The sequence below is a fragment of the Hylobates moloch genome, unplaced genomic scaffold, assembly GCF_009828535.3.
Source record: "Hylobates moloch isolate HMO894 unplaced genomic scaffold, HMol_V3 SCAFFOLD_4, whole genome shotgun sequence".
In the NCBI taxonomy this organism is placed as follows: domain Eukaryota; kingdom Metazoa; phylum Chordata; class Mammalia; order Primates; family Hylobatidae; genus Hylobates; species Hylobates moloch.
Window position 1 is genome coordinate 19,237,170 of NW_026652279.1, and position 25,867 is coordinate 19,263,036.

The following is a 25,867-nucleotide window of genomic DNA, read 5'->3' on the forward strand; positions in this document are numbered from 1 at the left end:
GTAGTAATCATTTCACTATGTATATGTATATCAAAATATGTTGTGTACATCTGACAGATGTAATAAAAATAAATTTAAAAATATATATGTAAGTTACAATTAAAGTAGGTAAATTAAATCTTAAATTACAAAGCATTCTTACATTAGCTTAAGAAGGATAAACCAATTCCATGCTGTTTAAAAGAAGACTTTTTTTTTTAAATGGCACGAAGTAATCCGAAAGTTTTTCACTATTATATCTGCAGCTCTTGGCATGACTGGACATATGGTTCAAAAATGATTGCCACCTCATGGAATGAATGGATGTGGACAAATATAACAGAGCCTCCTATCATAACCACCACCAAAAATAAAAAGGTAGCAGGTAACAATACCATTATTACAATACGCTTCAAATAATAAATAATCAGATGGCACATAGGGCTATTTTTACAAAAAAAATCCACCATTAAACAAGGTATAATAGCATCAAACTTTTGTGCACTGAAAGACACATATTATGATGAACTGGATACATAAACATTCAAGAAGAAATTAACAAAACTATTACCAGACTGGGAAATTTTAATACATCTCCCAGAATTGGACTAGTCAAAAAAATCCAAGACAAATGATGTAATATTTTCCACAATTTTAAGCTTATACCAATGCTTTGATAACCATCAACTTTTTACCTTGTCATTTAATAACATTTTAATTGTAAAATAAAGTTAATATGATGACTAAAAATAAATGAAAACATTCTAACAAAATACTTCTTTGTTTTCACCCTGGCCCATTTTAATATATCCACTTGGCTTCTAATACTATATGATGTTTCCCTTTCCTCATTTGAGAACCCCTGGTTTGAATATTATAATTCAGTGAAGATTTATTTCAAGACCAGGCAAGATGGCTTATGCCTGTAATCCCTGAAGCAGAAGGATCACTTGAGGCTAGGCATTCAACAGACCAGGCAACACAGGAAGGCTCCATCTCTACAAAAAATGTTAAAAAATTAGCTGGGCATGGTGTTGTGTGCCTATGGTCCCAGCTAGGCTGAGCCAGGAGCATTGCTTGAGTCCAGGAGTTCAAGGTTATAGTAAGCTATGATGAGGCCATTGCACTCCACTCTGACTTGGGTGACAGAGCAAGACCTTGTCTCCATGGTTGGAAAGTTATACTCTACAAATGTAGGCTGTATATTGTTTCAAAAATGTTTTTGGAATGTTTATGAAACTTGATCATATATGTAAAGAAAATTTCAAATATTAAAAATCTCATAGGTTTTATTTTCTAATTAAAGAGCAATAAAATTATAAATTAGCAAGGACCAAAAATATGAACTACTTGAAAATTAAAATTAAACAAAGAAACTTGTGAATGGCTTTTGGGTTTAAGAGGAAATCAATGACACTATGAACTATCTTTAAAGCAAGTCACAAAAAATAATTATTCAGGATTCTAATATGTGGTCAGATGTTTACCGAGATTTTTTTAAATGTAAATGCATCATTTTTAAATATGAAAGATTGAAATTAAGTAATCTAAACATTTAACTCGAGAGGCTAGAAAATGAGCATTATAAAACAAAATAAATCAATAAATGAATAGTTATTTAAAAGTAGAAATTAATGACTTGTTTACATACAAAATATATAGAATTAGAATTAAAAATACCCCATATTTGAAAAGACTTGTAAAATCAACAAAGCTTTGTTGTTTCTGATTCAAAAAAATGAGTTCATAAATGTATAATATTAAATTTAAAGGAGATAGGACCATATGTATTTAATACATTTTCAAAATCAGTAGTGCTTGTTATGGATGTATACTTGCAAGCAGAATTGGTGATTTGCTTGGAAAAAGAAAGAACCACTTTGTTTTTTCAAGAAAAGAAAAATTTCCTGCTTAAATGAATTGCCAAGATAAAGCGAATAAAAAAGATTGTCTTAGATTTACCCTCAGTTCTGCAACATACACAGATTCAGATGGCTTCCTAGTTATGTGCTGAAGCTCAAGAAACAAATCACTACCAAGTGATTTAAAATGTTTCAAAATTTTAAAACTAAAAGTAACAGGGAGGAACACTTTATATCTTATTTAAAGTTCATGTTTTGAGAGGCTAACATAAATATATTGTCAAATTTTAGAAAGGCGGTACGAAGTAACAGTAACAAAAATTGTAGACCAGGTTCCTTATTATTACTCTCGTAAATATGATTGAATCGCAGGCATCATTAAGTTAAAAGAATGATACACACTTACCAAGTATATTTGTTCTAAAAATGCAAGAAGAGTTTAGTATTCAGAGGTACATTAATTATTTATAATACGTTGAAAAGATAAATTCCTTATCTCTATTTTGAAAGATGTTTAAAGCCTTTTGATGAAATCAAATAGATATTTCCCAGTAACATTCTTAGAACATTAGGAATGATAAAATAAACTTTTTTTTTTTTTGAAACCGACTCTCACTCTGTCGCCCAGGCTGGAGGGCAGTGGCGTGATCTCGGCTCACTGCAAGCTCTGCCTGCCAGGATCAAGCGATTCTCCTGCCTCAGCCTCCCGAGTAGCTGGGACTGCAGGCGCCCGCCACCACGCCCTAGAGACGGGGTTTCACCGTGTTAGCCAGGATGGTCTCAATCTCCTGACCTCGTGATCCGCCCACCTCGGCCTCCCAAAATGCTGGGATTACAGGCATGAGCCACTGCACCCAGCCTAGAAACTTTAAGGTTATTATGAAAGATATGAAAAATGGTAGTGAATATAACAATTCACTGTAAATGGTAAAACTCTTTCTGTTTTAAGTTAAAGAAAGAACAGAAATACTCTTTATCAATGCTCTTAGTCAACAATGCTCTGAAGATTATAGTTGGTAAAATGAAAACAATTAAGAATAAATAATGGGAAAGGACAAATATTACTATTTTCAGATTGTATTTGGATTCTTCAATAAAGTTTTACAATTAGAAGCTTTTAGAACTAATGAGTTTACTAACATGATGAGAGATAAGATAAATGAAACTATTTATTAACTAATACTTGCAAGAATCAAAAAAGTAAAGGAGGCCGGGCCTGATGGCTCATGCCTGTATTCCCAGCACTTTGGGAGGCCTAGGTGGGAGGATCACAAGGTCAGGAGATCGAGACCATCCTGGCTAACACGGTGAAGCCCCGTCTCTACTAAAAATACAAAAAGTTAGCCGGATGTGGTGGCAGGCACCTGTAGTCCCAGCTACTCGAGAGGCTGAGGTAGGAGAATGGCATGAACCCAGGAGGCGGAGTGTGCAGTGAGCCGAGATGGAGCCACTGCACTCCAGCCTGGGCGACAAGAGCGAAACTCCGTCTCCAGAAAAAAAAAAAAAAGAAGAATATTATATTCACAGAAGAAAGAAATACAAAAAAATTAGAAGTAAACTTAGGAAACTTAGGAAATCATCAAGACTTACATGAAAAAAAAGTACCATTCACTAAATGATATAAACAAGTGCTTGATTGAAAAGTAAACACACTCTCCTCCTAAATGGAAAGTCCTGTCATTCTAAGGATGTCACATGTGACCACATTAATCTATAAGTTTACCGAAGTTCAAATAAAAATCTTTACACTTTTTCTGTTTTTGTTTTTTGCTTAGAATAAGGGCAGAACTTAATGAACCTAAATTTGATTTGGAGAAAAAAGTGGCTAGAGAAATGTAGGGAGTGAACAGAGCCTTGTGGAAGAGGGAATGGGAGACTTTACTAGATATAAATGTGAATTTAAAAGCCAAAATATTTTAAAATGTACTGTCAGTAAAAACTTATGCAGATGTAGATAGATCAATAGAAATAGAACAAACCGTAGTTATAAATTTAAGTGGATATTAAATGTCATATAAAATGAATTGTAATATGGATTGATAACTCAGCAAATACTGAAAAAAATGGTCTATTTTAATACTTAGATCAATACCACTTCAAACAAAAACGCATTACTCTGAAACTTAAATATAGAAATAATCACATACTACAATACGAAAATATAGAATGTTTCTAACTTTTAAGCAAGGACTTCCTCAGCCTGATTCAAGTCGAATAACTATAATAGAGAAAGATGTTTCTTTAAAATATTAAGTTCTGTAAGGCAGGAATTCTTTATAAACACAAAGTCATATATAAACTAATATTTATTGCAGTATTTTTGATTATATCCAAAACCCATGCACCTAAATGTCCACCAGGAAATGGACAGATAAATAAAAATGATTTGTTCTTACCAAAAATGTTAAAATAACTTTAAATAATGATGAGGTAGGTCTACATGTGTGGACTTGGAAAAATGCCATTACATTTTCAGAGGACAAAAACACTCATAAAATAGGATGTAATATGTGATCCCATTTTTATAATTCCACGTCTTTGCGTTTTTGTCTGTCTTTTGTGTGTAGAAAAAGAAAAGAATGTGAAACTAATACTAACTTCAAGAATTAAGGGGATGAAATTACAGAGTGGAGATTTTTAACTTTATTTTTATATATTCTGAAATATTTGAATGGTGAACAGTCATTGCTTTAATAATTGCAAAAAGTAGAGCTATTTCCAATCTGGGTTAAAAAAAGTCAGTGGGACATCATCGTCTATATTCTACCTGTATGATTGAGATCGTAAGCCAAACCAGTTCTTAGAGATATTCTGAATGACACATCCCAAAGCACAGGTAAGCACACTCACTGTTAGAATCTGCTCATAGTTATGAGGGAAACATACTCTCCAGTCACATCAAAAACCATGAAAGACAAGAAAAGATCATTAGTATACTGTATTTACTTGAGTTACTTACTGAATAGTATGCACTGAGCTCTTGCTGTGTTTAGTATTAATATTGACTGTTGGGTTCTAGTCTAGACTCTTGGTTCTGTGGTGCTGTCATCTATACCATTGTTCCTTGGAACAGGAGCACCTAGGAACTTGTTAGAAACAGAAAGTCTCAGACTTCATTCCTGATCTCCTGAATCAGAAATTTCTGGAGCCCACGCTCAGAATCTGTGTTTCAGCAAGCACTCCAGGTGATTCTGATGGACCCGAATGTTTGAGAACCACTGCTCTACTGCATCCAGGGGAAAGCTATTTACTAAGTCAAGTTTTATTGTAAGTTGATCTTTTTCTTTTGAGTATATCAGAATTTATTAAGAATGATTGGAAAACTGATTGCAAACCAAAGAGTAGATAAAGAAAATGGGGCATATATACACCATGGAATACTACTCAGCCATAAAAAGAAGAGAAATAATGTCTTTTGCAGCAACTTAGATGGAGCTGGAGGCCATTATTCTAAATGAAGTAACTCAGAACATACAATACAAATATTGTTATGTTCTCATTTATAAGTGGGAGCCAAGCTATGAGGATGCAAAGGCATAAGAATGATTTAATGGACTTTTGGGGAAGGGTAAAATGGGGGTGAGGGATAAAAGACTACATATTGGATACAGTGTTCATTGCTTGGGTGATGGCTGCACCAAAATCCCAGAAAGGGATTATCCATGTAGCCAAAAACAACCTGTACCCTAAAAACGATTGAAATAAAAAATAAAAAAAAGAAAACTGGTTGCAAGTAGGCCAGCCCATGAAAGTCATCTAATACTTGGCTAAGTAGACTCACATTCTTTTCGTAGATGGTAGGGAGCTTTAAAGATTTCTGAATGTGAGAAGGACATGAGTGGTTGATGTCCATCAGGACAACTGCTCTAGCTGCAGTGGATAGCAGATTGCAGGAGACTGACAGTGGAGATGGAGAGCCAAGTTAGAAGGCAATTAAATAGACCAAGCAAGAGGTAGTAAAATCCTGGACTGGAGTAGAGGAAATGGAATTGGAAAAGAGGCAAATGAAAAAGAGAGATTGTGAAAGTGAGGACAGTGCTTGGTTCCTGATGGCATGTAGGGGCCAAAAGAGAAGAAAGGCAAAGATGATTGACATTTTAAGCTTATGTGACAGGTATTATTGGCACTACAGATCAGAACAGCCATCAGTGATCTGTAACATGGTAGATTGTGCTGATACCAGTCATCACACAGAAGACTGGTTTGTTTTGATTTCCAAATTGGAGCTTTTCAGTTCTTCGGAAGAATGGTTAAAATTCTCAATGATTAGCATTAGAACAAAAGAGAATACAAATACAGTTGAGTACTTTGCCAGACTCATCAAATATGATTTTGATGGGCTAAGAACTCCTAACGAGGACACAGTGATCAACTGAGCAAACAGACCATTTGGCTTGAACAGAAATGTCAACATAGGCATAATCTACTAAGTTGCTAATTAGGGATGGTACTAGCCAGTTGATGGACTTTAGCCAAGACATACAGAATGGTGAGAAGCCAGTGCATAGAGCCTCTGGGAATCTGAAAGATCAATTATTTTTCATCCAATAGTGTAATTTACCTGTATTAGAATTTATATGCAGAATTAAACACTCCTTCTTCAGAATTTCCACAGTACTTATTATAGATTTTTATTGAAGTATTTATTTTAATGGTTTATTTATCTTAGGCAGAGCTTTTTGTGGGGATATCAAACTGTTAATGGACAGAAAGGGATAGATTGAATATTCCTGAGAGTTGGATCAGTGTGAAGTAAAGTTGAAGTTGGTTATACTATGGCAAGTATGATGCAGAGAAAATCTTTCGGATGTTCAAAGGTCAACTCAGCGACAAGCTAAATGAGTGTCACTGAGCCTGAACTTGTTTGGTGAGTAGTTGAATAAGGGAATGGTAAGGCCCACATTCATTTATTTTTACTTTTAAGGTAGAAGGGTGCAGCAACTTGGTTTCTGCAGAGTAGATCACTTGCTGTCTTTTCCGTGGAAAAGAGGCTATAGTTGTTCACTCAGATTGAACAACTGATTGTAAAATTGTAATACCCCTAGATGGAGGTGTATAAGAAAACTAAGCCATTTCTTTTCTTATAAATATGCATACATGTCTTAGTTCATTCATGCTTCTCTAACAGCATACCATATACTGGGTGGCTTATAAGCAACAGACATTTATTTCTCAAAATTCTGGAGGCTGGGATTTCCAAATCAAGGAGCTGGCAAATTGGATGTCTGGTGAGGGCCCACTTCCTGGTTTATAGCCAGCCTTCTTCTCTCTGAGTTCTCACAGGGTGTAAGGGACCAGGGAACTCTCCTGAGTCTCTTTGATGAGGGCACTGATCTCATTCAAGAGGGTTCCACCCTCGTGATCTAATCATCTACCAAAGGCCTTACCTCCTAATAGTATCTGTGATAGGCCATTCTTGTGTTGCCAGAAATGAACATTCTCAAGTTCATTTCATGCCAGAAAGGAATATCTGAGACTGGGTAATTTATTTTAAAAAGAGGTTTAATTGACTCACAGTTCTGCAAGTGGTAAAAGCATGGCATTGACATCTGCTCAGCTTTCAGAGAGGCCTCAGGGAGCTTTCAGTCATGGCAGAAGGCAAAGCAGGAGCAGGCACATCACATGGCAAAAGCAGGAGCAAGAGAGTGGGGAAGTGCCACATATTTTCAAACAACTGTATATGGACACTCATTATTGTAAGGACAGCACGAAGCCATGAGGGGTCCTCCCCCATGATCCAATCACTTTCCACCAGGCCCCGTCTCCAAAACTGTGGTTTACAATTCAACTTGAGATTTGGGTGGGGACAAATATTCCAACTATATCGCTATCACATTGGTGATTAGGATTTCAGCATTTGAATTTGCAGGGGACATAAATATTTGATCTTTAGAAATATGTATAAGACATTTATTTAATTTATAAAATAAGATCTCTAATGAATGTGTTATAAAAGGTACCTTCTAGGTTCACTGTCCTATATTAGGAAACTTGAGAATGTTCATTAGTCTCCTAAACCTCTGCCGATAGCTTGCCTTTTCTTTGTGACCTTGGATTTTTTTTTGTAGGATTCCCTGTCTAGAATATCCTAGCTTGTTTTTCCTAAACATGGAAATCACTAATCCTTCATGGCCGAGTTTACCATCCTTCGCCTTAGTAATTTTGCTTTATTTCAACCAGGAAAAAAAGTCTGAGAAATTCTGTAGCACTTTGGTCCATTGTTATGACATGCATTTCAAATGGCCTAACACTGTTTATATTTGTACAGAAATTTTATTTATCTTATGAGATTGTAAACTCCATACAAGAAAGCTGAAAAAATAAAATTAAGAATACGGGGAAACATTTGAAGCAGAAGGTCAGAGACAGAGGCTTCTTCAATGCCATGCAGAGGATTGAGCTTGAGTAGTAACTAGTGCTTGATACCAGATGACTTAATCTCACTAACCATGATGTAATGAACCAGAGGTGGCTCCCTGTCCCCAAAGGACTGTGATCCTTAATAAGTGACTTGGTAAGAGCTCTGGCTAACTGGTGTGTTGAATATGTCATGGCACCCTAACCTGATCTGATTATACAGACAGAATGAGCAGAGTGGTCCGACTAAAGCTAAAAGGCACAGAGAGAGGGCAATGATATTACAGGCAAGCAGATAGCACAGCATAAAATTTAATGTAAATAAAGTAGTTAGTAGAGTCAGGAGAAGATTATCTGCCCTCTTTACCAACCCCTTTATCTTTAAATTACATCTCATGAACTCAAGTTACCTGAAAAGATGGTTTATTCCATGTATGTGAAAAAAAGCCTAACTAGTACAGCATCATTTTGTAATCTCTTTGGCAGAAATGATTCTTTTTATATATTGAGTCTAAACGCACTGCCTTGTAGCTTCCACACACAAGTACTTGTCATGCTTCCTGAAATCACACAGAACATGCATTAACTATGTAGCCAATGACAGGCCTTCTAGGATGAGCAGATTCTTCAACAGTAGGGAGATGTCTTTCACAGGAAACGAGTGAGTATTTGTCAGGGCTTCACTTGATATACTTTCTACCACTGTCCCGGTAAGGAATAGCAGAATATAAATAAAGGGTCTAATATGTACTTATTAATGAGTTTGCTAAATAGAATACATATACCACTTAGTGAGTGGTACTATGATTGTTTTGGGTGACATACCTAAGATTAGCTTTTGTTTTAATAGTAGAAATATGTATATATTATTATGTATATTAGGAAAATATAAGCAGCCTGGCAAATGCATGGCTTCCTTGAGTCTATTCATTCAGACAAATGGAAAATACATATTTAAATTTAAAATATGAATTAACAATGCTAAGTAAGTAGTTCTAGTGGTATGCACATATGGCCAACATAATGGAGGATGTTTGCTAATGATGGTAATTAGTATAACACTGCTTTAAGAAAAAGTGTCAACAGATTAGCATGATATGCCACAAGCAAACTGGACCAAGATTATCACTTTTATTTTTGCTTTCTAATTTCAGCGGTTATATTTTAAGTTATTTGATATAGCTTAGGGGGATTCATTGCTTTGAAAATCAACTTGAATATGAAATAAAGAAACTATACTAGAACAAGTAATGCAAGAAATAAACATCACTTCAAGGTCAATATCAAGAAATTGGAACCCTTTCTGAATTTATAAGAATACTTTGAGAAACAACTTTCCTGTCAAATGGAAGTCAAGAGAAAATTAACAAAGAGTGCTATTTGTACCCAAGAAAACCTATAGACACATGTAACAGCAGGCAGAAATATAAAGGTAAAAAAATCACTCAAGAGTCAGAGAGAATTTTTTTTTAATAAAGGTCATTTGATGTCCATTTCCTTGTATGTCAGATAGTTAAATGCGGATGAAAGCGGGAGCTATGAGTAATACTATACTGTGTATCCATTAAGGAATCATGAAAACAAAAGTTTAAAGCAAGAGTTGCTAAAACCATGTTTTCTCAAAAGAGCTCTTAAGTCAAAAGTAGAGGTAAGAATATATTACTTTATCACTGTATCATTTTATTACAGGATGGAATTCAACATTTTCAGTGTGATTTTCATGGATTTTATTGATTTGGGAAGGTTAGCGATTAAATATTGTTAATAACATTCTACCTGGTTTCTCAACATCTGATATCTTTTTTCCTCTGACCCATCAGAAATACTACTGGCACACTTGTCTCCCCAGTGCACTTCTTGGATTGTTTTTGCTCCTCTGCTCACCACACTTTCTGGGGCTCCTCCCTGAATTCCTCCAGACATCTGAATTCTTTAGCAGGCTATTCAGCACGTCTGTGCTGTCTGTTCCAAATCTAACTTCCAGTCATTTTGCTTTGCTCTTGTTTTTGCCTACTTACGTTGATCTTAATATGCTCTATCTGCCAGGGTTCTTCAGAGAAGCAGAACCAATAGGATTGTGTGTGTGTGTGTGTGTGTGTGTGTGTGTGTATCTCCAGGAAACTTCAGTTTTTACGCTTAAGGCTTCCAACTGATTGAATGAAGATCGCCCACATTAAGGACGATAATCTCCTTTACTTAAACTTAATTGATTATAGATGTTAATCCTATCAACAAAATACTTTCAAAGCAATATCAAGACTAGTATTTGACCAAACTACTGGGCCCCATACCCTAGCCAAGGTGATGCATAAAATTTAACCATCACAATTGCCTTGCTTTTCTTTCTCTATCATCTGGATTTAAACAATTTTTTATACTCTACCTTATATGTCCTTACTCCATATTCCTAAATTTGAATACTCTTCAAGCCCCACCTCATTTCTCCCTTATTTTCAAAGTCATTACCATTCACTTCATCCTGGAATGGTAGCTAGGACCTGTGAAATTCTGTAGCAGGATGCACTGCTTTCATAGCATACATTTCATGCTGCCTGGTGTTGAAGGTATTTGTGTAAGGCTTTTATACTCTATGAGAGCTTTGAGCTTCTCAAGGGCCAGGGCTGTAACACATATGTCTTTGAATTAATATGTAATGCATTGCTCTACACAAAGATGCGTACTTTTTTTTGTTTTCTGAAGTGCAGAGTGCTATTCTAAGCCATCTTAAACTCAAAGAATTATAGAGACATTCTGGCATACAGTCGGAATATGGAATAGGAAGACTGTTTCGCAAAGTGTGGTAGGCATTCTATCATGGAAAGTAGTGTTTGCTTTAATAGATTCATGTTCATGTTACTGTGATTTAGAAAAAAAAATTGTAATTAACATCAAACTAATGAATTCTCAGATATTAATGTTTAGGATGGCATTAAAACAGAGACCTATGTTAGGCTTGAATCAATGATTAAATATTTATTTGAGGGTCAATGTTCAAGTACGACAATGTAAAATAGTATGTGAAGAAACTAGGTTTGTGCCATGTTAATTTAATGCAGTTCTAGACTGGAAATGAGGAGAATTGAAATTCTATAGGCCCACCACTCATTGTGTGTGTGATCTTAAGACATTTTTACCTCTTGGCATCTGTATCTTTTTTGGGGGGGTAGGTATTCTGTTATCATCTAACTCTAAAAGTGTAATTTGCTACTAAGATGCCTATAAATACAGTCAGACTACAACACAGATGGTGCACACAGGAAGAAAATCTCTGATTGGTAGACTAACCCAAAATAGGCTGTGTATATATTGAATGAAATACGACCAAAAAATCTGCAGATAGCAGACACAGAGCATCCTTTAGGTTGGAACTGAGTCAAGTAGATTTATGATCTAATCTTACTTATTCTATGACATTTCTGTTAAATGAATGTCCCTGATCCTCCTACTCTCCTACTCACATTTCTAATGTGCTCATACTCCAAGGTAATCATGATCATTTGCAATTATAAATGTCCTGTTATCAATTAATTTGCAGTTCACCAATAACCATCTGATTATCTCTAACAAAGCTGCACTGGTGTGGTAATTATGTTGAGAGTAATTATCATGTAATTGCACATAATTATTTGTACCTTTTTAAGTGCTCACATAATTAAAATATTTCTGGTCAAATAAAAATTATCCATGAGAGTATTTTTTTTGGGGGGAAAATAAGAAACACTGCTTCCTGGTCTTCTGTTCTTTGAATGAGGTAAAGCTGTCTAGCTGACCGTCCCATAATGCCCCAAATAGGATGAATTGGTAAGGAGAGAGGAGACTTAGATTTCATTAATACAATACCTTGTACCTCCAATGAAGTTGAGATAATAAACTTCAACTTCCAGCATGGATGAATGCTTTCCCTGTAGCAGCTGTAACAAAAAATATTACCCTATTAAGAGTGTACACTATGAATGTCATTGAGGACAATATGTTTTTCATGTCCAACACCGCCATTAGCAATTTTATACTGAACTTTTATTTTTCTCATAGTACTTTCTCTTCAAAACTTTTAATATTCACCTATTTACACTCAGTGTGTATTTTAATTTCCAAGGACTGTGTTTAGTGAGATGATCTACAGGTATAATTCCAAAAGCACCTACCAAATTTGTTTATTCAGGCATTCATTAAAGAGCGACTATATATACTAGCACTCTCCTTTAGAAATATTATGTGAGCTACGTAGCCAAATTTACTTTTTCAACGAGCCACAAACAACAGCAAGAAATAGGTAAAATTAACATTAGTAATATATTTTATGTAAAACACTCATTACTTCATAGGTACTCAGTTGTAAAAATGATTAGTGAAATATTTTACATTTTTTGTACTAAGCCTTATAAATCTAGTGTATATTTTACTTGAAGCACATCTCAATTCAGATTAGCAACATTTCAAGGTCTCCATAGCCATAGGTAGCTTATGGATGCTGAATTAGATGGTGCATGTATGTTGATTGTATCTACGTGGTAGATAAAGGAGAGTCCTAATTAATAGTTAGCTCTCTGATTTTATAGATTTTTTTATGAGTTTAAATTTCCTAATCTGGTAAATAATACATCTAGCCTAAAACATTTATTTTTAAATTAAAATGTTTTCTAGAAGGATAGGGATGGAACTAACATTAAAGGACTGATTTACTAGGTCATGTATATTACTAGGTATATTTACATTTATTATCAAATTCATTCTTCACAATAGTCTAGAAGGATATGTTACTTTACAGGTTAGAAAAGTGAGATGTAAAGTTTAACCTTATCAATAGTAGAATAGTAGAACTGGGATTCAAACTTGGCTATCTTTGACCACAAATTTTGTCTCATGCTTTTCAAATAAGAAACACATATTTTGGGTCCACTTGCTCACTGATGGGTCTAGTAAGAGGATTTTACTTCCCTGAATACTGTGTAAAAGGCTTGATTGCAAGAAAATTACTGATTAGTTTGATTTTTAGGGTTGCTCCCGACCTTCCTTATCCATGTTTCCCAGTCCAGTTTCTTGAATTAGTCTCTCCTGAAAGCTCGTTCTTTCCAGCAAACTTATCTCAAGTACAGCATAAATTGTCTTCCACTGGCATTTTAACTGAAAGTTTGTTGACTATCACGCACACTTATAGAAAGCCTACCTTTGGGGATAACTCAGTGACTGACAGTGATGCCTTAGCAACCATCTGATTATAGTTACAGAGGAAATTTACCTTGGATTGAAGAATCACATGCCATTGTGATTGACAGAGTCTGTAAGACAATCAAGGTCAAACCCAGAGTGAATTGAGTACGTGGCTATGAGCATTGACAGATAAGTCATGTGTCAAATATTGCCTAGCCATCTGGTTACTACTCATGATTAGACTGGATTCATTGTGTTTAACTACTTATTGAGGACAACTACATGGGAAACTTGTTTATCTTTAGTTTATCAGTGCAATGTGCTTTATCTGCTGACATAAAATGTTTCTGCCTAAAGTGAACTTGCAAAATCATTAGTTTTATGACTTCAGCATGACCTACAAAAAATTATTATTTAAAAGTGATTGATGCGTTATTGAAAAAGATATATTAGGTGCTGAAAGTGACACTCATGAATAAAAGCACAATTCCTTAAAGAGGAATAAGAAAACAAATGTGATCACCCCCAGGGTTTTTAGAAGCCCCCAAATGTTTAAAGACTATTAGCCAAACTGGGTACCAGAATGTGGGTAGTGAGAGGTGATGAGATGTCACTGATAAGTGATGTATGAAGGGACAGGTGCCTTGTGTGAAATTCTGAAAATTCACATTTAGTAGAATGTGTCAAATACCAGAAGCCGTTTGAGTGGAACTCCACCAGCAAATACTTAGTTTATTTTTGAGGACAAAAGTGGAAAACACAGGGAAGTGAAGTCAATTGTCCTATGTCACATTGTACTTGTAATGGGGCTCTAAGTCTCCTGACTACTAATCCAGTGCTATTTCCTCCTGTAACTTTGCTGCCTTTGTAAATGATTACATTTTAAATACAAGGGCTGTTTGGCTTATTAATTAGTGTTAAAAAAGCCAAAGTTGCTTTTCATCACTGATGGATTAGTACCTTTCATTCTGTTTTCAACTACCATATTGTCCTTTTAAGTGGACTATTAAAAACCTTTTTCCTTGTTGATCACAGCTTGGGTGAACAAAGTAGGGGCTAATGAAAATAAATTCCCGGTCAGAGAAAGTAGCAGTTGCACCAGTTTTGGTGGTATGATAGTCACATTTGCATATGTAAAGTATAACACTACATAAGCAAATAATATGACCCAACTTTAGGTGGTGATCTATATGTCATTGCTGGTTCCTCTGCAAGAATAAATAGTGAATGCTTCTAGGCATTTACATTAACCACAGTAAATCCATTTCAATAATGATGAATTCCTGAGAAAACAATATAATAGAATCAACAGGTTCTAGCAAAGTATAATTTTATCATAAATTACAAGTTCCACCATGTTAACACGTACATTCCAACATGTTTTGGACAGTGCTTCTGAGGTTGGAATTCTCAGCAAATATGCTAGGTGGTTCCTATTTCAACATCCAGACAGTGATAGCCATTTGTAGTTGGAAAATTAGTTATCAATTGTGCCTTGCTTTTTCTTGACTTGGGTCTCTCTCTCTTTCTCTGTCTTTTTACACACACACACACACACACACACACACACCCCACACACACATATACACATATATATCTATTCTTGGATATCCAAAAAAAGATTCTCAATAAATTCACAACACTAAATGAATTGAGATGATATAAAGTTGTTGATTATTCTTAATAAAGTCTAGAGATCTAACATTAGTTGTAGCTTGTTTATTTCTTCACTACTAAATAAGAAATTCCAAGTTATGTCTTTTCATCTTTTCATTAATAAATACCCAATATGTAATATCTACCCATCCATATATATTATGAACTATCTGAACTACTCCTTATAATTATGGGGTAACCAGCCAAATAAAACTGTTGAATATACAGCTTATTGTATATGTGATGAATTACCTGACTTAGTGTTTAAAATTAAGACTCATTGTAACATTAATAAAGTAAAATATGTCTTCCTATAAGCCATTTATTGGTATTAAATAATATTGAAGCTATTTTCCAAGCAAAACTTCCCCATAAGTTTGTTTTTGTCTTGGTTGAGAACTGGTTCTTTTGAGATAAAACCACCAACTCAGCATGTGTTTTTTTTTTTTTTTTTTCTCCTGAATGGTTTTGTTCAACTTAAAATGACTGTTCCTAACAGCAGGTGCTCTCTTCTTTGTTTCAGATTATATTGAACGTGGTTTGGTGTTCACAAATACTGAAAATCAACTATAAAAATGCTGGATGAAAAAGAACTATATCCATATGGTAGAAAGATAAAATTTTAGCTCTAACTCATATCTTCTCTAAAGAAGATTCTTCAGTAAGTTCAATAACTAACATTATACATTCAGTTTTTTAGGAAATCTTTGGATCTGTTTTCAAAATAGATCCAGAAACAGAAAGCAGCTATAACATTTGATTGGATCTCTCATTATGAGTAAAATAAAATCTTTACACCTATTAATCTTATACATGTATTACAGCCTTGATTTTACCTTTCTTTTTTTAAAATTAATTTTAACAGCTTTGGAGATCCTCCACTGAGATATCCAGTGGATTCAACTGACAAAGCAAGGCAAAATTTGTCATGTAGGAATGTACTTCACGGGAAATTTTCTTCTACGTATGTTTTCTCTTGGTTCCCAGAGGTGAATCCATAATAACAATAGGATTTTGCTAACTTTGTTTTTCTGATTTCAGTTTTCCTCTCTACTAATTTCATGGCTCTTTTGTTTTGGGCTCATTTTTTGCCCAATAAATTATTCCCCCTTATTGACAGGAATGATTTGGGAATTTAAGGTCTGACCATTTGGTGATATCTATCAGTGGATTCATTGTTTATAGAGACCTGTTGTCTGTTAGGTGAGAGACAATAGAGGATCTAGTTGTTAGTCTTTATCTGTTTGTGTGCTTGTCAACACTGACCTCAAATAAATTAAGAATTTTGTGGCCACGGGAAAGAGAACAGCTCTTTGATATCTGGACTGTATATAATTGGAATAATGGCCATGCAACCAAAGCCATACATGGAGTGTCGTATTTGAGAATGATACTCACATAACCACCCCAAGCTACTAAGATGCCATAAGCCTTTACCCCAAATATGTCAGAGATGGAAGACACTACTCTCCTATTAGAAGAAACGAATACATTTGGAAAAAAAATATTTTTGGATAGGATCACAGAGACTATCCTCTGCAGAGAACAGGGTAGTGAAATATATTTTGTTCACATAAACTGAAATTTTCTTTTTTTGAGACAAGGTCTCGCTCTGTCACCCAGGCTAGAGTGCAGCGGCGTGATCATGGCTTACTGCAGCATCAATCTCCTGGGCTCAAGTGATCCTCCTGCCTCAGCCTCCTGAGTAGCTGGGACCACTATCACACACCATCACACGTGGCTAATTTTTGTATGTTATTATTATTATTATTTTGGTAGAAACGAGGTTTCACCATATTGCCCAGGCTGGTTTCAAACTCCTAGGCTCAAGTACTCCGCTAGCTTTGACCTCCCAAGGGTTGGAATTTTGCAGGAGTGAGCTACCGTACCAGCCTGAAATTTTCATTAAAAGGAACTTCCCTTCCAGGAAGGGATGAAGGAGGACTTCTAGCACACTAAAAATGTCAGCCCAAAGAGACAGAGCCCAGAGCATGGGTGAGGGTGAGCTGTGGTATCTTGAAACCTAGACACTTGTTGGTGGAGCCAGCTTGGGAACACAGGCTAATGGGGAAGTATGGAAGGAGGATGCTTCAGACACAGTTGACTTTTTCGGTGTTACTAGGACATCTATTCCTATTTATGAACCACCTGCTTGCTGTGGTTTGAATGTTTGTGTCCCCTCGAAAACTCATGTTGACATTTAATCTCAGGTGAAACAATATTATGAGGGAGGGCCCTTAGGAGGTGATAAAGTGCCTTATAAAATGGCTTGAGGGGGCGAGTTACCCCTCCATCCCTTCATGTAAGGACACAACATCATCCCCTCTGGAGGATGCAGCAACAGGGCACCATCTTGGACACAGAGAGCTGCCTTCACTAGACACTGAACCTGCTGGCACCTTGGTATTGGACTTCCCAGCCTCCAGAAGTGTGAGAAAAAAATTTCCGTATTTACAAATTACCCAGTCTCTGTTATTTGCTTATAACAGCAAAAATGGACAAAGATACTGGCCCTTCTCCAAAAATTCACATCCTCAAAATCTTTGTGAAGGATGTGGTCTTTGTTACTTTGCTTTGCTTAAGAAGGGAGAGTGGTCTACGATCATGGGACTGTTTACCTGCAAGCTTCGCCTGGGCCTGGGCCTGGATTCCTCATTGTGCGACTGTTGTGTCATCTTCAGTGTCCACACCACTCAAAGAAAACTTTGGTTTGAATGGGGCCTGGCCTGGGTTTTTTACAGAGGCTGACATTGATTTGGCATTCTGCAGGGCACCTTGCTGACTTTTATTTTCTCTCTTGGGATGTATCCACTGAGACAAATGACTCATCCATTCTCTGAATTTAGTTTTTTGAGGAGTCTGTCTTCTTTGGGGCAGAAATGGGGACACATTGCTCACCATGGTCTCTCTCTTCCTCTGACCTTTGCAGGAAAGTGCCTTCCCTCTAGTGTGTAAATTCCCCAGCCCTGTGTCCAAATTCTGGATTCTTTACTAGTGGGAAACTATTATAGGATTCCCATTTTTTCACTTGGCTCTAAATTAGTATCCCAGATCTTTCAGGAGGGTCTGAAACTTAGGGGATTCGAGCTCTTGCTACCCCAGGGTACTTTCCATATGCTCTAAGTGGATCTATAAAACATGGGAAGGTGCCATATCCCCACAGTGTATGCTATGGGGATGAGGCTGTGAGCCATTAGCAAATTTTCTGGGTCAGTGGGCACATCGGTTGTACAATCATGAGCCCGGCTCTCAGTCTGTGCCTCTGTTTAGAGTTTTAACTAAGAAGAAAGATGGTCTTCAGGGTGTGATTTCCAGAGATCTTGGACTGCCAATAATGGTACAAAGTATTTCTTGGTTGTTACAGCCCATAGACTACTCACATTGTAATTGAATATTTGGGAGATTCTAAGCTAATTAGTTCTCTGTGTGCTTAATTTATTTTATTTTCTGCTTTTGTTTTATGAGGCATGTGGGACTCCATAGCCTTAATTTACCATATCCTTGAAACCATTTTTTTTTCTTTTTTAAATTTTTTATTATTATACTTTAAGTTCTAGGGTACATGTGCACAAAGTGCAGGTTTGTTACATATGTATACATGAGCCATGTTGGTGTGCTGCACCCATTAACTCATCGTTTACATTAGGTATATCTCCTAATGCTGTCCCTCCCCCTTCCCCCCACCCCACAACAGGCCCCGGTGTGTGGTGTTCCCCTTCCTGTGTCTAAGTGTTCTCGTTGTTCAATTCCCACCTATGAGTGAGAACATGCGGTGTTTGGTTTTTTGTCCTTGCGATACTTTGCTGAGAATGATGGTTTCCAGCTTCATCCATGTCCCTATAAAGGACATGAACTCATCCTCTTTTATGGCTGCATAGTATTCCATGGTGTATAGTTGCCACATTTTCTTAATCCAGTCTATCATTGATGGACATTTGGGTTCCAAGTCTTTGCTATTGTGAATAGTGCCACAATAAACATATGTGTGCATGTGTCTTTATAGTAGCATGATTTATAGCCCTTTGGGTATATACCCAGTAGTGGGATGGCTGGGGCAAATGGTATTTCTAGTTCTAGATCCTTGAGGAAACTCCACACTGTTTTCCACAATGGTTGGACTAGTTTAGAGTCCCACCAACAGTGTAAAAGTATTCCGATTTCTCCACATCCCCTCCAGCACCTGTTGTTTCCTGACTTTCTAATGATCACCATTCTAACTGGTGTGAGATGGTATCTCATCGGGGTTTTGATTTGCATTTCTCTGATGGCCAGTGATGATGAGCATTTTTTCATGTGTTTTTTGGCTGCATAAATGTCTTTTTTGAGAAGTGTCTGTTCATATCCTTTGCCCACTTTTTGATGGGGTTGCTTTTGTCTTGTAAATCTGTTAGAGTTCATTGTAGATTCTGGATATTAGCCCTTTGTCAGATGAGTAGATTGCAAAAATTTTCTCCCACTGTGTAGTTTGCCTGTTCACTCTGATGGTAGTTTCTTTTGCTGTGCAGAAGCTCTTTAGTTTAATTAGATCCCATTTGTCAATTTTGGCTTTCGTTGCCATTGCTTTTGGTGTTTTAGACATGAAGTCCTTGCCCATGCCTATGTCCTCAATAGTATTGCCTAGGTTTTCTTTTAGCATTTTTATGGTTTTAGGTCTAACATTTAAGTCTTTAATCCATCTTGAATTAATTTTTATATAAGGTGTAAGGAAGGGATCCAGTTTCAGCTTTCTACATTTCGCTAGCCAGTTTTCCCAGCACCGTTTTTTAAATAGGGAATCCTTTCCCCATTTCTTGTTTTTTTCAGGTTTGTCAAAGATCAGATGGTTGTAGATGTGTGGTATTATTTCTGAGGGCTCTGTTCTGTTCCATTGGTCTATATCTCTGTTTTGGTACCAGTACCATGCTGTTTTGGTTACTGTAGCCTTGTAGTATAGTTTCATGTCATGTAGCATGTTGCCTCCAGCTTTGTTCTTTTGGCTTAGGATTTTCCTGGCAATGTGGGCCTTTTTTGGGAACCATTGGTTCTTGAAGGCAGCTCTAAGTTCACCTCATAGCTCTGCTCTCTGAAGCACGCCTCTGCTATGGCTGGACTCCCCTGGGGGCACAATTCCCATTCTTATTCCTAGGTTCACGATCAGCTGTTGTTTAACTTATAGTTAGCTCTTGGTTGCCCTTTTGGCCCCCATTTTAGTCACATTCTGCCAGATTCTGTCTTAGTTGTAGTGTGTGAGAGAAGACAATATCTACTACATGCAGAGATGTATTTACCGTCTGCCTTAACCTGATGAGTCTATGCAGGGCCCTTGCAAATATCAAAGCAGGACCATCTTATGCCGCTAGCCTTGCTTACCCACAGGGGAGGACTAGATGCCACATTTTTCTCCCATAATTATCTGTTTTCTCTCAGCTCAGATTCTGAGTCTGCCTCTGAAACATGGGTTTCTGAGTAGGGAAAGGTGGCATGGTAAAAAGGCCAGGATTCCATCCTGGCTAACACGGTGAAACTCTGTCTCTACTAAAAATACAAAAAATTAGCCAGGCATGGTGGTAGGTGCCTGTAGTCCCAGCTACTCAGGCGGCTGAGGCAGAAGAATGGCATGAACCTGGGAGGCGGAGCTTGTGGCGAGCCGAGATTGTGCCACTGCACTCCAACCTGGGCGACAGAGAGAGACACTGTCTCAAAAAAAAAAAAAAAAAAAAAAGGCCAGGATTGAGATATTCTCTTTTGACACCATAGTTTTATGGATTCAAGGACCATGATAAGTGCACCCCACTTCTGCCACTTGTGAAAGCAAATCAAGTGGGTTTTAAGATGACAGCAAGAATGAAAATGGAGAAAAAAAAGTGGGTTTGCTGTACTTGTCAAGTGCCTGGATCAAGGAGGGATCAAGCAGGCTTCCTGAGCCCCTTAATTGGTTCCCTTTTGAGCCCTTCCCCAGTTCATTCCCTGGGCAGAATTTTCTGCATCGTCTAAGTAGAATTTTCCTGGGTGCTTCAGTACCATCCATTTGAGATCCTTGTTGCTCTGGCCCTTCGACATGGAAGTCCATGAGAGTCCATATTTGCCTTTCCATTGAGAGGTTCTTAATAATTTATCTTTAGGCTGCATCAGCAAGAGTCTCTAGGATGCTGTAGGCCTGGCCCCTCTCTTGTTCTGTGAGACCATGTTGAAGGCCGTGTCCAAGTTCCTTCCTCATCTCCTTGCTGAAAACAAATTCTTCAGGAAAGATAGAGACTAGGACATAGGATGAGAAGGTCAGGTTCTCCTGGGGAAGATTGGGAGCTGGAGGGATGGAGGCTTCCAAAGATCTCTGGGCCTCAATGGGTAAACAAAGTCCAGAAACCTTTTAGCTATTTCTGCTGCAGTGCCATTTCAGGTGTAGAATTTCAGGTTAGGTGAGAAACTGTACCTGTTTCTGGGTTCTAGGGAGGGATACTCTATGGGCCTTAATCTGAGAGTGAGACAGGGTTGAAATCTGGCCTCTCAGGTATCTGTGAGCCGATAGAAATGCAGTAATTAGGGCAAAGTTGCAGGAAGATGCTGGTGCTGGGCCTTGGGGTGGGAAGCAGGTTGCAGCTGAGGAAGCAGTAGGCATTCTTTAGCCTGCATTAGTGTTTGGATGGCAATGGGCTTTACGTTGAATAAAACAAAGGGAGACTCTCTTGGGGAACAGCTACCACAGACTAAGACTATCAGCTACAAAGACTCCCTGTGCCCTCCCAGGAGAGTTAACTTTACTTACACTGCAAATCATGCCCCAAGTTCTTGAGATTTGGGAGACGCTATGTACATTGCAGCTGCTCTGGTTCCCTTCAGTGCTCTAGAGGGACTGAGGATTTTGCCCTGTTCATCATTAAGTAATTCTAAGGAATTCAGAAAATTCAACCCATAACCTGGCCTGAGATCTTTTGGAAATGACCTTTCCTTCTTTTTTTATTTTCCAAAATCTGAAAAGCCAGTTTCTTTATGACTCATATCTTCAAATGCTTATTGACATCCAGGCTAAAAAAGAAACGGTTGCCAGCTTCCACATGCAGGGTGTGCCCAGGCAGGGGTCTGTGATGTGTGAAGAGAAAAATGCTCTTGACGTAAAACACAATGTGAGGAGGTAGGGAGGAACAAGTCCTTCACCGATGCCTGCCGCTAGAAGGTTGACCTGGAAGTTGGGGTCCATGCCTGAGTACCTTCAAACAGAAGAGGCTAACCAGCTGAAGAACTCGGCAGATCTCTCTGGGATGGTACTCAGTGCAATAACAGGCACAACAGATTGAGTTAAGGTGGTATATGGTAGTGCTGGAATAGAGAGGGTCAGTGTTGTAGGATGCCAGATAAATGAATCAGTTTGATCCATGTAATGGGCTGAAGGTTGAGAGAGATTGATACCCTGAGAGAGGAGTCAGCCAAGGCCATATTCCTCTCACCTCTATGTTGATCCTGAAAAACAAAAAAAAGAATGAGGGGCTGGAGCCCCATTCTGACTTTCCTCTCTCTAAGCAAGATGGCGCTCTTCATTATTCATGAAAAATATGACTTTCCATAGAACTCTGTGTCCATTCCTATGTTATTCATTTTTTAAAGTGACTAAAATATTTTCTAATGCTCTTTGTGAAACTCAAATAATGAACTTTCAGTGAGTGATTGTCAGGTGACTGTCTAGTCAGTAGCCTTCAGCCGAGGATGGACGCCAAATTTTAGACCTATGATTACCAGAGGTTAAATTTTTATCATCTGGTCTGATGAATTCAGAGACTCATCATTTCTCCTCAAATCAGTTGTGACACAAAGGCTTGGACCAGTGTCTCCTCATACAGGAAGGTGACGATGAACAAGTGCTGTGAGACTCTGCTCTCCTGCAGATACCCTGTGCTTTCTTAATCGTCCGTTTCAAGGTCACTGAATCAGTGTTTGAGATTCTACCCCAGAGTCCTCTGTGAGTTTATGTGTGAGCATTGGCAAGAAGCCTTCTGCCCCGCTCTAATCTTTGCCCTGCTCAGTCTGTTCCACTAGAAGGATAATGGTCAAATATTTCCTGAGACATTTCATCTAATTGATTTAGTAAAATTCAAAGAATAACAGAAATGACAAAAGTCAATCTAAGCAGTTGGGTGGGTCTAGGGTTCCCACATCTGACTTGTGTGTGTGTGTGTGTCTTTGTGTTTTTTTTTTTTTTTCTGAAATAATGATAAAAAAAGAATTTTTCTAGAGGAAGCACAAAAACAGAAGGAGGTGTCCTACAATACACAGGGAAAATAAAATAGATAAAATGCGTCACAAAGTTGAGCTAGAGCTCATCCATGGGCATAAAGGGTCTTCAGGAGCTAGAAAGATTTCTCCTTTTTTTTTTCTTTTTTTTGTGTCACATTACTTCCTTTAGAACTGGGTACCAAACATGAACACTCTACTCTGCAGTTCCAGGCCAGCATCTCAGAGCTATGGGACAGTCTGCATGGGTGGTGGGTAGAAGGGCAATAAAAGATGAAGTTACAGGACCCCCATTCTCCATTCATACTAACAGATCTCACCATCCATCCTGAGCCTATTACATTTCTACAGCTTTCTTTGGGCTTGCTATTTTCTAAATTCAACCTTGCAGCCATAGTGCCTACATTGGTGTATAGCTTGGGGTCAGGACTTTATGCGCGTGCACACATATACACACACACACACACACAGATAAATATATATCTCATACACACACACACACCCCTACCTTAGTACAGTTTTCTATATAGTTCACATATATCCAGATATTAGCGGGTTGGTCTTTACGTCTGAAGTTCTTGACTTTCACCTCACCAATTCAAGACCCTTGAAAGTCTTGAGTTTTCAAGGAATTTTTGTGATTTCCCGGTGCTTGACTGTCTCAGAATCTCATCTATCTTCATCTCAAGCTTACTGGCATAATGTATTCTTGTTTTTGTTTTTATTTGGTTTTGAAGAGATGGGGTCTGTCTTGCTATGTTGCCCAGGCTGGCCTCGAACTCCTGGGCTCAAGCGATCCTCCTGCCTCAGCCTTCCTAGTAGCTGTGACTACAGGCACGTGGAGCCATGCTCAACTTATAATGTGTTTTTAATGTTTTTTTTTTTTGCATTAACCCAGACATAGAACTCAACTACCAGATTATTCTCAAGTTTACCCAAAATAATCTATTTTCACAAGAAAACCATTACTGAGCAGTATAGCCCCTACATTAAAGATTTTGTAAGTGATACAAGCTGGAGAAATGTGGGAGCACACCCCGTAGCAAATAATTTAAAAGCCATTCTTAGTAATTGTCTTCTATGTCCGTTTTGGGCTGCTTTGACCAGAGACCTCTCAAACCTCCCTTCTGTACTCATGTGGTGCTGCCACTAGTTTGATCCCTCTCTTCCATGACACCTCTAGCCCTTAAATATTTAAATTTTTTTCTTAGCTAGTCATACTGGGCAATTCAGGTCTTCTAAGTTCAGGCCCCAAACTGCCTACAACTGAATTGGAAAGTGGGTGAGGTTATCTATTTAACAAAATTCTACTTCTTTTATATAAATATATATATATATATTAATTATACTGTAAGTTCTAGGGTACATGTGCACAACGTGCAGGTTTGTTACATACGTATACATGCGCCATGTTGGTGTGCTGCACCCATTAACTTGTCATTTACGTTAGGTATATCTCCTAATGCTATCCCTCCCCCTCCCCCCACCTCACAACAGGCCCTGGTGTGTGATGTTCCCCTTCCTGTGTCCAAGTGTTCTTATTGTTCAATTACCACTTATGAGTGAGAACATGCAGTGTTTGGTTTTTTGTCCTTGCAATACTTTGCTGAGAATGATGGTTTCCAGCTTCATCCATGTCCTTACAAAGAATATGAACTCATCTTTTTTCATGGCTGCATAGTATTCCATGGTGTATATGTGCCACATTTTCTTCATCCAGTCTATCATTGATGGACATTTGGGTTGGTTCCAAGTCTTTGCTATTGTGAATAGTGCTGCAATAAACATTAAGTGTGCATGTGTCTTTATAGCAGCATGATTTATAATCCTTTGGGTATATACCCAGTAATGGGATGGCTGGGTCAAATGGTATTTCTAGTTCTAGATCCTTGAGGAATCTCCACACTGTTTTCCACAATGGTTGCACTAGTTTACAGTCCCACCGACAGTGTAAAAGTGTTCCGATTTCTCCACATCCTCTCCAGCACCTGTTGTTTCCTGACTTTTTAATGATCACCATTCTAACTGGTGGAATGGGATCTAATTAAACTAAAGAGCTTCTGCACAGCAAAAGAAACTACCATCAGAGTGAACAGGCAACTTACAGAATGGGAGAAAATTTTTGCAATCTACTCATCTGACAAAGGGCTAATATCCAGAATCTACAAAGAACTCAAACAAATTTACAAGAAAAAAAGACCATCAAAAAGTGGGCAAAGGATATGAACAGACACTTCTCAAAAGAAGACATTTATGCAAAATTCTACTTGTGAGAGCAGTTGGAGTCATACAGAGCAATATTTTGATTTGTTTTGAGCTACACTCATGTTTACTTGCTCTGTGAATGGCTTACTGATTTTTCTCTTCTACTTTCTAACTTTACACCAAAACCACTATTAGCTCCCCACCATTTAAAAAAAATAAATAATGAGGTCAAACGTGTTGTTGTCATGGGCGACATGGTGTGTACTGGTGTGGGTGTGAGCGTGTGTATGTGTGTTTTGCCATGTGATCCAGGCATATAACAGACTTCTAATACAGCTTCACTATTAAGATGACAACTGCTGAAATTCAGTACTGCCTTTTGCCCTCGCTCTGATTTCCTTATTTCTCTCTTAGTGTATCAGCCATGGGAAGACCCAGTCTTTCCCTCACTTATG

At 37.6% G+C, this 25,867-nt stretch overlaps 1 protein-coding gene across 2 annotated transcripts in view; it reads left to right on the top strand.

Annotated features, from left to right (window-relative positions):
- Positions 1–25,867, top strand: part of CNTN4 (contactin 4) — a 991,759-nt gene that overhangs the window by 69,413 nt on the left and 896,479 nt on the right. Inside the window, exons 2-5 of one of the 2 annotated variants that reach the window (XM_058437175.1) lie at positions 246–357; positions 4,915–5,108; positions 9,353–9,630; positions 15,529–15,666. The exons of the other annotated variant lie outside the window; for it this stretch is intronic. The gene's annotated coding sequence lies outside the window, so the exon portion shown is untranslated. The remainder of the gene's footprint in view (positions 1–245; positions 358–4,914; positions 5,109–9,352; positions 9,631–15,528; positions 15,667–25,867) is intronic. 2 annotated transcript variants of the gene reach the window in all.